General features: G+C 44.6%; 1 non-coding gene across 1 annotated transcript; it reads left to right on the top strand.

Moving 5' to 3' along the window:
* The first annotated feature begins 1,239 nt into the window (after nt 1-1,239).
* Nucleotides 1,240-1,398, top strand: LOC120929856. Its single transcript, XR_005747525.1, has one exon. It is a non-coding gene; the product is annotated as a U1 spliceosomal RNA (small nuclear RNA).
* Nucleotides 1,399-13,548: the final 12,150 nt, after the last annotated feature.

Below are 13,548 nucleotides of genomic sequence, written 5' to 3'. Positions count from 1 at the left end.
GACAACACCCACAGATTTACCTGACTTCCTGTCACAATATATATATATAAATATACTGACAATCACTGTACTAATTGGTGCTTCTACAGTGATGACCATCATCTTCCAAGTCCTGTGCTGGCCAGCTTTCTCTCTGTACGTTGAATGCCTTGTGTTTTTTTTTTATCTGTATACAAGGCATTCTCTGATTGGACAAGGTGGAAAGGATAGGTGTGGGAATGGCGGCAGTGCTTGGCGAGCTTCCCAATCAACCAATCGGGTATGAGAAATGGATACTTGCATTGGTCCAAGCTGGGCGATGTTTAGGCCCATACACGTGATCGGATTTTTCGACAACAATGGTCCGATGGACATGTTTTTTCAGACAGTCCGACCGTCTGTATGCTCCATTGGACAATTGTTGTCGAAATTTCCGACAACAAATGTTGGCTGTGCATGCTCTCAAAACATTTGTTCCGTCATGTGTACACACATATATCTGATCGTGTGGACTAAAATCCAAAGTACCAATACACATGCTCCGAACCAATGCTAAACATCAACCAACAATAGCAGAAGTTGCCCAAAGGGTGGCGGTAAAGAGCTGAAAACCACTTGGTTTGGTAAATGTTGGCTGAAAATTTTCTGCCGTGTGTGTGTAGGCATACCAAGTTCACGGCCAATGTCCTTTCGGACAAAAATCCACGGAAAAGTCCGATGGAAGTCTGATCGTGTGTACAAGGCTTAAGGTTGCAGTAAAGATCATACCTAGAGTTTAGCTTTAACCACTTTAAGACTAGCACTTCCATCCAATGTATCAGAACTATATTTTAAAGTAGAATAGGCAAAACTTTTTTTTTTTTTGACAGAGGAAGGAAGGGTTATAACCCCTGTCAGATTTTATTTTTGCCATCTGTGTCCTATTGCGGTGATTTCCCTTCACGTCCTGTGCAATAGCCAAACAGCATGTGAGAAGAAATGCCTACAAATTAGGGGAATTTCTCGAGGACCCCCCAGATCACCAGAACTAGTGTTCCCATCGGAAGATTTACCATCTATTATGTCTCTGGAGACAACCCAAAATTCGTTTCTTTTTTTCTTTTGATTTCACTTTCAATGATAATGGTAAACGGGACTAATTGAGAGGGTAGATCTCCCTAATGGGGCACAGACAGCAATAAAAACTGACAAGCATTCTAATCTTTCTCCAGTTTTGCCATTAGTGATACTTTAATATTTTAGGCCCATAACTAAGGTCAGATACTTACCTGGCAGGGGAGACATCATGATCATGAAGGTGGTTCTCCCAGGGCGAGGCTCGGCTATTGCACACTCTAGGCCGTGCTGATCATGGTTGTCTTCCCTGCCGCTTCTCGGCCTTTTGGCTGGGACTGGGTGTGGTATCTGTCCTTATCAGTTGTCAGCGGAGCGCTGAAGCACCTCCTACATGGGGAGGGTGGATGCAATCCAATGACGTCATTGCACCTGGAAGGATGGTTTCAGCAGGGACTACGCTGTGCTGCCCGACAGAATACTGGGGGCCGGCCCATGGTTGAGTCTGAGCCATCTGGAAGGGTGCTCCTGGTGAGGGTGGGTGCTGCGCTTGGTCTTGGTCTTTTTGCCGAGTTCTAGTCTGGCCTTCTGGCTGGCTGGTGTAAGTGCTATCTCTGTCAGCGATCCGGTTGGAGGAGCTGGTAATGCCCTGTGGTAGGACGGGGTAGAGCCATGCAAATCCGCTGGGTTGACAGAGGGTCTGGAGGGGCTAGTATTGGTGGAGGCTGTTACCTGAGCGGCAGTTCTCCCCAAGAAAACCTTGAAGGGCTCTCTAGCTGGCAGGGGTGGAGGGCTGCACTGGCCGGTCGGGGGGTCGGATATGGAACGAAAAGCCTATGGTGCATGTGCTCCTGGAGTGGCAGTCCAGGGGTATCTGAAGATCACTGTGTGTGAGGGACACATTGATTTAAGATACCACGGTCACTGCACCAGATACACGCTTTTTTTAGCACCTGCCTCCTGGGCCGGGCCTTTTGGCTAGGACCGGAGGAATTTTTTATTCCTGGCCGGAGGGCCTGGTCATTGTTTCACCACAATGGCCACTTCTTTCACTCTCCTCTCCACTATCCCTTCCCCCACTTTATTTTATTTAAGCCTGTGTTTGTCACTTTTTTGTCTTTTTTTGTTGTGCACTAGTGTGATTAGTAGGGTGCGGGTCCTCGGGCCAGCCCTGAACGTCTTGGGAGTGGGTGGACATGGCCTTCTGGCTTAGTTCGCCTGCTCTCATGGGGTCTCCCTTCGGGGGAGCCCCACCTAGTACTGGGAGGGTTCTGTTTCGGCAGTCCCTCCGAGGAAGTTGGGTCCGTGTCGGCTTCGGTTGCTCGGACCACAGTACCTCAGTCCCCGTCTGGAGCCTATTGCCTCGTGGGATCAGGGTTTGGGTCCCTCTTCACAGGAGGACCACTTGACGTTGCACCCGTCTGCACGTTTTTGTGAACACTCTTTATGTGTGTGCACATTTTTTCTGCACCGGGTGGAGTTTTTGGGTGTGTTCACACGCCATAGGCTTTTCAAAAAAAAAAAAAAAACTAAGGTCAGATGTACAGTGCTTAGAAAAAGTATTCATACCCACTGACATTTTCCACATTTCACTGCAATTACAGCTGCAATTGGTTGTGAGTGTCACCGGCGCAAAAGAAAATAAATAAATAAATGTGAACTGTGATCTGCTGCAGTACTGTGTGCCCTTAGTGGGGGTCAATAGTGCTCTAAGAAGAAAAATGTTACTGCGCTGATCTAATTATCCAGAGGTATTAAATCTCTGGGAATATGGACATAAGTGAAATATCAGGGCCACAATGTACCCAATCTTAAGTGTGAATAACCTGAATACAAACAATAAAAAATATAAGAAATATATGAGTCATACAAATGTGACACAGTGATTTCAAACTTAAATCATATATCTAGATCAGTGTGTCAGCATACAATCCATTGGCCACAGTGCTTCTATGAGAAAAATGGCTGTTGCTGCTACTGACCAACCAAATCGTGAAAACAATACGAAAGATATTACAAAAAGAATATATTATATATATATGTGTGTGTAAAAACCCAATATGCAGTATGCCAACTGCACCGTGAGTTGTCCAATAACCGATATTGGAACAAAATAAAATAAATATCAATAAAAGTGAAATAATTATCAAACAACCATACAAATGTGCAATGTGCTGGCTGCACTTAAAAATAGTCCAAATGACAGGCAATCTTGCTCTTATACAATAGGTTCCAGCAAACACAAGGTTCAATGTTGGTAATGCTGTGTACAGGAAAGTGCCGCTATCTCTTCCACCCGACAAAGATGTGCCACCATCACCAATGGTTAAAATCAACACTCACCAGACCCCAGATATTATTAGGCTCCAAAGTGGTGTCTTTTCTTTGTCGGTCAGTGGGTGTTGCCTCCTTTTCCCTTTTACAAGGTGTCATCAATTCCTCAAAAACAAGGGGCTCATCATGGTGTAGTATATTAAAATATGTATTTATTTAAAAAAGGTAAAAAAATATAACACTTACAATATAAAGTGCCTCTGACCGGCACTGAGTGTCTTTGGCAGTGTCAACCGTTAAAAGCCGCTGACCAGCATTTAAGTGGCGTCCTAAGAGGTGTGCTTGCCCCGCTGTGCTCCGCATGTATTGCTACAAGGGGTCCGTGCGCGCTGGTGTGCTGCACCCTCAATGTGTGTGTCCAAACAGCCTCTACGCGTTTCGCTAGTTGCGTCGTCAGGAGACAGGTCTGCGTCGTCAGGTCTCCTGACGACGCAACTAGCGAAACGCGTAGAGGCTGTTTGGACACACACATTGAGGGTGCAGCACACCAGCGCGCACGGACCCCTTGTAGCAATACATGCGGAGCACAGCGGGGCAAGCACACCTCTTAGGACGCCACTTAAATGCTGGTCAGCGGCTTTTAACGGTTGACACTGCCAAAGACACTCAGTGCCGGTCAGAGGCACTTTATATTGTAAGTGTTATATTGTTTTACCTTTTTTAAATAAATACATATTTTAATATACTACACCATGATGAGCCCCTTGTTTTTGAGGAATTGATGACACCTTGTAAAAGGGAAAAGGAGGCAACACCCACTGACCGACAAAGAAAAGACACCACTTTGGAGCCTAATAATATCTGGGGTCTGGTGAGTGTTGATTTTAACCATTGGTGATGGTGGCACATCTTTGTCGGGTGGAAGAGATAGCGGCACTTTCCTGTACACAGCATTACCAACATTGAACCTTGTGTTTGCTGGAACCTATTGTATAAGAGCAAGATTGCCTGTCATTTGGACTATTTTTAAGTGCAGCCAGCACATTGCACATTTGTATGGTTGTTTGATAATTATTTCACTTTTATTGATATTTATTTTATTTTGTTCCAATATCGGTTATTGGACAACTCACGGTGCAGTTGGCATACTGCATATTGGGTTTTTACACACACATATATATATAATATATTCTTTTTGTAATATCTTTCGCATTGTTTTCACGATTTGGTTGGTCAGTAGCAGCAACAGCCATTTTTCTCATAGAAGCACTGTGGCCAATGGATTGTATGCTGACACACTGATCTAGATATATGATTTAAGTTTGAAATCACTGTGTCACATTTGTATGACTCATATATTTCTTATATTTTTTATTGTTTGTATTCAGGTTATTCACACTTAAGATTGGGTACATTGTGGCCCTGATATTTCACTTATGTCCATATTCCCAGAGATTAAATACCTCTGGATAATTAGATCAGCGCAGTAACATTTTTCTTCTTAAATTACAGCTGCAAGTCTTTTTGGGTGTCTCTAGCAGCTTTGCATATCTGGAGTGAAATCTGTGCCTATTCTTTGCAAAATAGCTCAAGCTCTGTCAGATTGCAATTGTATTTTGACTGGGTCATTCTAACACATGAATATGCTTTTGATCTAAACAATTTTAATATAGCTTGGTTGAATGCTTAGGGTTGTTGTGTTGCTGGAAGGTGGACCTCCGCCCCAGTCAAGACTTTTTCTTTTTCAGACTATAACAGGTTTTATTCCAAGACTGCCCTGTATTTGGCTCCATCCATCTACCCATCAACTCTGACCAGCTTCCCTGTTCCTGCTGAAGAAAAGCATCCCCACAACAAGATGCTGCCACCACCGCGTTTCACAGTGGGGATGGTGTGTTAAGGGTGATGCGTACTGATGTTTTTCTGCCACACATAGCATTTTGCTTCTAGGCCAAAAAGTTAAATTTTGGTCTCGTCTGACCAAAGCATCTTCTTCCACATGTCTGCTGTGTCCCCCACATGCCCCCAACTGCACTTCTTATGGCCTTCTTTTAACAATGGCTTTCTTCTTGCCACTCTTTCATGTGGACAGATTCTCCTACGTGAGCTGTGGATCTCTGACGCTCCTCCAGAGTTACCATGGGCCTCTTGGCTGCTTTTCTAAATAATGCTCTTCTTGCCTGACAGTTTAGATCAGGGGTGTCCAAACTTTTATCATAGAGGGCCAGATTTGATGAAGTAAACATGCTCGAGGGCCGACTATTTTGCCTGACATTCTTTGAACGATTACAATTCGGTCTAAGTGTGTTTGTCCGAGCAACTAATACACTGCCCAACAAGAATTCTCTTGCCTTTGTGGCTGTGTGTGGTGAAGAGATGAGCTCGGATGTGTTATTTGGATATACAGTATATATTTCTTTTGTGGCCCCAACGAATCCCAGAGCGCTGCTCAGGACCAAGGATGAGCTTGGTCGTGTTATTTATATATACCGTATTTATCGGCGTATAACACGCACAGGCTCACCATTGCCATGAATGCAGCCTCACCATTGCCATGAATGCAGCCTCACCATTGCCATGAATGCAGCCTCACCATTGCAATCAGTGCAGCCTTACCATTGCAGCCTCACATGTGCCATAAATGCAGCCTCACATGTGCCATAAATGCAGCCTCACATGTGCCATAAATGCAGCCTTACCATTACCATCAGTGCAGCCTGATCGATGCCCACCTGCAGCCTTGGAGGGCAGAGGGAGGGGGGGCGGGACGAGTGCCGACAGATTACAAACAGGAGAATCTCTTGTTTACTCTGTGGCCTCTTTAATACAAAGTCCCGCCTGCTATGATAGACAGAACAGTCGTCCAATGGCATCCCAGGAGACGGGACTTCCAATAGAGACGCTGCTGAGTAAACAGGAGATTCTCTTCATGTAATCTGATGGCGCTCATCCTGCCCCCTGTCTGTCCCCTCCAAGGCAGCACCGATAAATACGGTATATATCTTTGTGTGTATATATATATATATATATATATATATATACACACACACAAATCTCCAGGGGGGCCATATTAAATCAACAGGGGGGCCGCATTTGGCCCGCGGGCCGGACTTTGGACATGCCTGGTTTAGATGGATTGCCATGTCTTGGTAGGTTTGCAGTTGTGCCATACTCTTTCCATTTTCAGATGATGGATTGAACAGTGCTCCCTGAGATGTTCAAAGCTTGAGATTTTTTTTTAATCTAACCCTGCTTTAAACTTCTCCACAACTTTATCCCAGACCTGTGGTGTGTTCCTTGGCACTTATGATGCCATTTGTTCACTAAGGCTCTCTAGCAAACCTCTGAGGGCTTCACAGAACAGTTGTATTTATGCACGCCACACTTTTCACATTTATTTGTAAGAAATTTTGGAAACCATTTATCATTTTCCTTCTACTTCACAATTATGTGCCATTTTGTGTTGGTCTATCACATCAAATTCCCAATAAAATACATTTACGTTTTTGGATGTAACATGACAAAATTTGAAGGGGTATGAATACTTTTTCAAGGCACTGTAACCATATGTGCATCTGTTTACATCCTTTTACCTCCGTTCCTCACATTTTGTTCCTAAAAAAATAAATAAAAAAATAAAAGGATGCAGATCTTTGTTTGTTCTTTTGGACCTAGACAGACTCCATCCGTTTACAAATGCCTGCCCATAGACTAACATTGAGCATCTGTTCAGATTGGCCTGAAAGGTGGATCTGATTGTAGTGCTTGTCTGAAAGAACCATTTAGCCTTATACACACGATTGGATTTATTGACGGGAAATGTGTGGTGGCAGGATGTTATCGGATAATCCGACCGTTTGTACGCTCCATCGGACAATTGTTAGAATTTCCGACAACGAATGTGGGACAGCATGCAGGGCCGGATTCCAGACAAGGCCAACAAGGCCAGGCCTTGGGGTGGCAGTGGGTGCAGGGGCAGCACTGCGGCTGAGAGGAGAGGACACTTTTACTTTCATATCGGGAGTTCCCCCCCTGTCATGCGAATGGTGAGAGGAGAAAAAACAGAGGGAAGAGGAGGTGAGATAGCTCTTGGCAGCAGCAACCCCCCTCCCGGTTCTCAATGTCATTTTGTCATTTTCGGCAGCAGCACCCCCCAATGCTCAATGTCATTTTTTTGGCAGCAACACCCCCCCCCGCTTCTCAGTGTCCTGCCGAAAAAGTCCCCCGGCGGATAATGTCCCCCCCGTACTGCGCAGGCGGGGGCGGCATTGAAGGACCTGGCCTTGGGGCGGCAAAGGGAGTAAATCCGTGCCTGACAGCATGCTTTAAAATTTTCCGACAACAAATGTGTCTTTTACGATCGTGTGTACACAAGTCTGTTAGAAAGTACAAACGCACATGCTCAGAAGCAATGCGAACCATAAGACATTAGCAGAAGTTGCCCAAAGGGTGGCGGTAAAAAGCTGAAAAAACACGTAGTTTTGTGTTTGTTGGACGACAATTCTTTACCGTTTGCAGGGCTGGACTGGGACAAAAATGTGGCCCTGCACTTCATCCAGACCGGCCCAGGGCACAACACAGGGTACAGAGCCCAGCACATCAGGGTACAGAGCTCAGCACAGCAGGGCACACAACATTAGGGGCACACCAGGGCACAGTGTTTACTAGTCAACGACAGAGTAGCGCAGGAAGTATCTGTAATAAGTTATTTCTCATGTCAAGCTGCTCCCCGGCGGCCCCTCCTCTCCTCGTCCATCCCAGATGATGTCACAAGCAAATGGGGAAGGACGAGAGGAGAGGAGGGGCCGCCGGGGAGCAGCGTGACATGAGAGAGAACTTATTACAGACGCTTCCTGCGCTACTCTACATGCTGGCTAAATCTCAATCTACCCATCAGGCTCCAGCTGTCAGTGATTGACGGCTAGATGGCTGTGGACCTCCAATGCAATAGGCAAATTAGGCAGCCGCTGAAACCGGCCCATTGGGAAACTCCCGATGGCCAGTACATGCCTGGCCGTTTGTATGCAAGACAAGTTCACGGCCACGCCCTTCGGACAAAAGTCCTACGCTTTGTCCGCAGAAAAGCCGATCGTGTGTACGAGGCTTAAGGATAATGAAGACCTATTTTATCACCCATTGCATACTTTTGGGAAACACAGCATATAATTATATGGTTGCTCCTACTACTAGGCCCCTCTAACTAGGTCAATGTGCTTTCATTTTCTGCAGCCTGCTAGGTCTATGTATATTGTAAAGCACTGCACAAACTGTTGGTGCTATATACTGTAAATCCTGTCTAATAATATTGCATAATATCAGTAGAATGCAATCAGCTAGTATATGGCAGTGCACATATTTTACAGCTGCTGAAACTCAGGATTGAGTTGCAATGCAGAAAAGGCTGACCGCATGCTGACACAGGCACCGCTGGAGCTATGGCTTCACCTGCTGTCATTGTCTTCTATTGTGACAATGCCTCCATTGTCATTTTTTTGTCCATTCATCCTCTTTAGGAAGCACACATCTGCGTCTCTGCGCTGTACAAAGGGCGGTGTCTGGTTTTGTGCAGACACAGGCAGTGAGCTGAAGGATGTATAGGGGGAGGGGAGTCTGAGCCAGACTGCAATGCGGCAGAAATCTGCAGTAAAAATGAGACAGCGAGGGCTCAGCTGGGGAAGAAAACCTCCCACAAAGATTTTTTTTTCCTGTATGACTTCCTGGCTTCAATGGAAGCAACAGTTTCTGCTATCTTCAAGCAGAATATCATCTTTGAAGTACAGGGTTTTTATTTAAAAAAAAAAGACACTGCTGCATTATAAAAAAAATGTTAAGGATAAACATAGTGTTGCCCTTGCCCATAGCAACTATTCGAGTTATACTTTTTTTAAAAAATTTTGCACTAGGCACTGAAATATTTACCATATATGATGGATAAGGGTAACTTTTTTTTTTTTTTAGGCCTCATGGTGCATAGTCTCCTGTGTTCATAGGTGGCTAAACGCCGCCTCTTGGACATGTCAGCACTCTCTTCTATGGCCGCGTGGCAGGGACATGCAGTCAGGTGAGGCAGGGCCATGAGCATTAAAAAAAAAAGAAAGAAAAGAGCTTCGAGTGTTGTAGCTCGGCAACCTGTGATCACACAGACCCCGAATTTGGGGGGTATGTAGCCCAAGTGCTACTAACCACTGGGGCTTCTACAACCTATGGTTCCAGAGATACAGGGCTCCTTGCACAGACTGTCAGAAGCTACATACAGAGCGGTCAGTTTAAATACAAGCTGACACACTCTGCTTGCAGCAGACTGAGAGGATGAGATCAAAGTGCCTCTCACTTCTTGTCAGAGGCACTGAGCTCAATGAACAGCTTGGAGTCTTGGACCAATGATAAAGTGCCATTGGTCCCAGTTGTCCAATAAAAATGCTGCAGTGGAGGCACTCCACTCACTGCAGTGTCATAGAAGGGGTATGTGTCTAAAAGACAAATGCTCCCTTCCAGCCCATCCCTCTTAACTACAAGGACAAAACATGTGTTTATGGGTATAAGATTCACCCACAATCCCATGTTTTTCTCAGTTAAGAGGGAGAAACTGATTTTCTGTTGAAAAGGTACTCTTATATTCAAGCTAAATCATATATTTACATGCTATGTTATAACATAATCTATTTACTGTGAAATTACTGGTTGGAAGTTATAACTTCAGTAACTTATCCTTTAAAGGGGTGTTCGAGTCATTTTTAATGTTTATTAAAAGTCAGCAGCTACAAAAAGTGTAGCTGCTGGCTTTTAATAAACATACACTCACCTGCTCCACGTTCCAGCGACGCGTCGGCCGGGGCTCCGCTCCTCTACCCACCTCTCCGGCCGGCGTCTCCATTCTAATTGTGGGCACCCGGCCGTGACAGCTTTCGGCTTCACGGCGGGGCACCCACTGCGCATGCGCGAGTGGCGCTGCGCCATCAGATTGGACAGGCGATCGCCTGGGACCTGTCACGTGTCCCAGGCGATCGCCTACAGGGAGGGGCTGCCAAAAGGCGATATGACGTATCGCCTTAGCAGCCCCTCGGCGGAAAGAGGAAGTGGGACAGGAAGTCCCACTCCTCCTGAAGCCCCCACTCCCCCCCTAAAAAAATGACATGCCAAATGTGGCATGTAAGGGGGCGAGGAGTGGATTAAGTGGAAGTTCCACTTTTGGGTGGAACTCCGCTTTAAGCCACCTGCTTGAGTACAGATTTTGAAAATATAATTTACCTTAAAGCGGGAGTTCACCCGAAAAAAAAAAATGTAACCTTAGATTCATGCTCATTTTGTCAAGGGGAATCGGCTATTTTTTTTAAAATCGAAGCTGTACTTACCGTTTTTAGAGAGCGATCTTCTCCGCCGCTTCCGGGTATGGTTTTCGGGACTGGGCGTTCCTATTTGATTGACAGGCTTCCGACGGTCGCATCCATCGTGTCACGAGTAGCCGAAAGAAGCCGAACGTCGGCTTCACCGCTCCTATACCGCGCCTTCCCATTGAAATCAATGGGAAAGTGCGGTAATACCGCCCACAACGCGGGCGTTATTAAGCCTTTTTTGGCCGCTAGCGGGGGTTAAAACCTCACCGCTAGCGCCCGAATATCGCGGTAAATACGACGGTATAGCCGTGCTACAAATAGCGCGGCTATACCGTCACCGCGGCTGCACGCCTCAGTGTGAAAGCAGCCTTATATTAAATAATAATTTATATATTACTTACGGTAAGAACAAAGAGTGAACCACTAGGGAGAATATCAAATTCAATTTCTCACAAAAAATGTTGCCAACATCCCAAATGTTTTTTTTACCTACTTACGGTAAGTAACCCCTTGCCACCCATACAAATTTTGACACTTCTCTCCTACATTTTTTTTTTTGCTAGAAAATTACTCAGAACCCCAATTTTTATATATATACATATTATATATATATATATATATATATATATATATATATATATATACAGGCTTTATTCGCATGTACCTGATTGCTTAACTGTGAACAGCGGTGGCATCAGCCATTCGTTGGTACAGTTAACTGTGCCAATACTGTTTGCACACTGTGTGTAGGCAGCTGTTCCCCCACTGGCAAGAATCCTCCGACAGCCACCATGTAAATAACGCTTTTTCTTTGATACATTTTTGTATAATTCAGTATAAATTGTATTACTGTAAATGAATAACTGTGGTTGACTACAGTAGTTACTATACGTCATGCTTTCCCCCTTTTTGTTCTAAAATCATACAGTTCCCCTGTGACCACTTCTAAAAGACGGGTGACAATCATCTAACGTCTACAGGGCTTTTCAGTTGGCCATCTGCTGTGATAATCTGTGCCTGGATTCTGTTGTGCTGCATGTGAACATCTGTATGTATGGGGAGGGGGTATGGGAGAGCATTACAAAGTGTATTTTAAAAGCAATCTAAGTGCTAATGCACTTCTGTATACCATTTGTTACAAAGGGGTCAACAATTCTTTCCAATAAAACTGTTCACATCCACATGCCATATTACCATTTTCTTCTCTGCCCATAGGCCAATAACACAATGTACTGCATATACAAATGGAATATATTCTACAAGTGTAAATGGCAACTGGACATGCTGCATGTATTACAATATAACGAGCATGTGTATTGTGGGGTGACTGTTTTCAAATTATTTGCCATAGATGTCATATGTGTCAGACAACCACATTGACTTGCTAAGATGCAAGATCCTTGTTTGGTGGTGGAGGGATGAGGAAAGAACTTAAGTTTCGTACACACAATCAGAATTTTGGATAAATGATCGACTGTGTGTGTCTGTGGTTTGTTTTTCGTACAAACACCATACTAATTGCACACAAATCGCTTGTTCTGTTATCTTCCGAGAAAAAGGTTTATCTCTTTGGCTATTTTTTCATGAACTGTAGTGATCGGCTCTCAAACTGTGTACTAATGATCAAAATATCAGGCGATTGCTCAAAAAGTGGTATTTTTCCTCAGATTTTTCATATTTTTCAATCCTCTCCTCACCTCCTCAGAAGACTTTCAGTACTGCTCTCCTTACTCACAAAGCCTCAGGATGATGCAGCAAATCAGTGGTAATCCTCTGGACTACTTATAGTGGCCTTAATTGCCTCATTCTGAACAGCTGAAGTTTTCCAACGGCATTTAGCCTTTTCTGGCTACATTTGCAGCCGACGCCTAATAACAATTGGTGTATTGTCTAAACAAGGCAGAAATGTATGTCCTGTCTGTGACAACACCCACAGATTTACCTGACTTCCTGTCACAATGGAAGCTGATTATGAGCACTCCTTTTACTCATGCTGAGAGAAGAGCAGATAACCAGCTTCTCCAAAAGGGATCTGTACATTGATCAGGGCACTGATTATCAGTGCCGTCCAAACAGTGTCCACCAGTGCTGCCTTCCTAGTCAGGAAGGGGGTAAAAGTGCCCAGTAGGCAAGTGGTTAAATTTACCTATACAGTACTTGCTATTACCATAATGTACTGCCAAAGAACAACCCTGATCTTTGCCTCTGACTGGGACCTTTGACCCTAATCCTGACCCAGACCAAACTTCTAATCTAGCTATTTTTTTTCCTATTAACCACTTGCCCATGCGATCCAATTCAACCAGTTACACTGCGTTTGCAACCTGCTTTTGGGGTGTCGTTGACTATACATTACCACCCGCATCGGTTCACATGAATGAAGCACGGCTGTGGTGTGGGAAACGCACAGCATCAGTGTGAACCAATACTTAAAGTAAGGTTCTGCTCTACCACGTTTTATGCAGTTTTGAATAGCACTGCTCTGTTTCGTTTTCTGTAACCCCTTAAGTTCACACTGCTGCGCGTGCCCGCAGCCACCCGTAGTAAAAACAGACTGCTCTGCGCAAATGCCGGGGGCTGCCTCTGAATCGCTCCCTCCATGCGTGTAAAAATCTGTGTGTGTGGGAACTGTAGGGAAATCGCATGGTCAAAGACCATACGATTTCCATGTGGCTGCGTTTTTGAAAAGGGTAAATGCACTATGCATCCTCCTTTTTTGTATTTAAAAAAAAAAAAAAGGAAATCAATGGTGTGGGGGCTGTTGTGTGGTGGGGTTTTTATTTTATTTAAATTTTTTCTTTGCATTTTTACATAAATCCAATGACCTGCAGTCCTATGACATAATGACATGTTTGCTTACAAGACTGATCTGCTAGCTAGAGCCAGATCTCCGAGCTGAGTCAGATAA

The sequence above is a fragment of the Rana temporaria genome, chromosome 2, assembly GCF_905171775.1.
Source record: "Rana temporaria chromosome 2, aRanTem1.1, whole genome shotgun sequence".
Taxonomy (NCBI): Eukaryota; Metazoa; Chordata; class Amphibia; order Anura; family Ranidae; genus Rana; species Rana temporaria.
The sequence above is the reverse complement of the archived record's forward strand: the minus strand, read 5'-3'. Positions and strand labels throughout refer to the sequence as shown.